Source organism: Bombus impatiens, unplaced genomic scaffold (assembly GCF_000188095.3).
Source record: "Bombus impatiens unplaced genomic scaffold, BIMP_2.2 scf_0757, whole genome shotgun sequence".
Classification (NCBI taxonomy): Eukaryota; Metazoa; Arthropoda; class Insecta; order Hymenoptera; family Apidae; genus Bombus; species Bombus impatiens.
Genome location: NT_177176.1, coordinates 29697 through 30872, shown reverse-complemented (window position 1 = coordinate 30872; position 1176 = coordinate 29697). Strand labels below are relative to the sequence as shown.

At 43.8% G+C, this 1176-nt stretch overlaps 1 long non-coding RNA gene across 1 annotated transcript; it reads left to right on the top strand.

Annotated features, from left to right (window-relative positions):
• Nucleotides 1-161: 161 nt before the first annotated feature.
• LOC117152175 lies at nucleotides 162-801 on the top strand. Its single transcript, XR_004462463.1, has 2 exons — nucleotides 162-651; nucleotides 736-801. It is a non-coding gene; the product is annotated as an uncharacterized LOC117152175 (long non-coding RNA).
• The last annotated feature ends 375 nt before the right edge of the window (nucleotides 802-1176 follow it).

Here is a 1176-nt window from a genome sequence, read left to right as displayed (position 1 = left end):
GGTTACCTGGAGTGGATCTCTGCCCCTCTCTTTGACCTTCCACCTTGGTGATGAGTGTACACATCCTCCGCTCGGAGGACTGCGGCCGTCACCTGCGGACGCCATCCCAGGTCTGAAAATATCATCTACCTACATAAATATATAGAGATGGTTCGAATATCATCCACCTCCATAAATATATAGTGGTTGTCTGAGAGTGACTCAACCTCCTCTGCCACTTTCCAGCCTGCGACCTGTGTAAACGGGTTGGGGGTCGTTCACCCTGTGGAGCCCCTGTTCACCAACAGGAGCCCGAGTTCCACAGCCAACTATGACAGCGCCAGCTTGCATGCATTCGTCCTGGGGTTCCCCCATTCCATGGAGTGAGCATTGAAATCCCCCAGGACGAGCACTTAGTGGGGAAGGAATCGGCTTACGCAATTGCCAACCCCGTCTAAGAATTGCTCGAATGCAGCCCGTCCGCTGTTGGGCGAGATGTACATACCCGTCACCACCATTCCTGCCCACTCGAGCGATTCGAACGTGAAGAAACATATGCGATTATGAAAAGAGTTGAAAGATCTTACGATCAAAAAATTAGAATACATTCTGGTTGAAAAGAAGAAACCAAAACCATTAAGACTATACAAGCCGCGAATTGAAGCAGTATGTGTAAAAATAGAATTTGTAATTTCAAACGACGCCGTTTTATAAATTCAGAATTGTTATGAAGTTTCGTATGTTCTTTACAAATAGGACGGTAAGAAACATAAGACTGTGTCCAGTGAGAAAGCTGAACCAGAAAAATTGTTGCACAAGGATGAAAAAGAAATAAAAGCTACTATGCGTAAAATACGAAGAAACAGTACTTTCTTAACTAAATTACGAATATAACAACAGAATAAGAGCGATTGTTGAAGTGGTTACCACTTCTAAGAAAACTCTACATCTGGCCTTTTTTCGTTTTCTCAAGCACTGAAGCCATTGACAACGCGTAGACAAAAGACTGCGACGAAGTCAGGCCATAAACAGTAAACAGGCGACGTTGGCTCCGGGGTTTTTAGTTATTGGGTAACACAGCTAGCGTGCGGATCTGTACCAGCTCAAATTGTATTCTTACTTATTACACTTCTATTTAAATATATTTTCTGCCTTACAATTTATCCATGTGTTTCTCTGCTTACACACCGAATGACC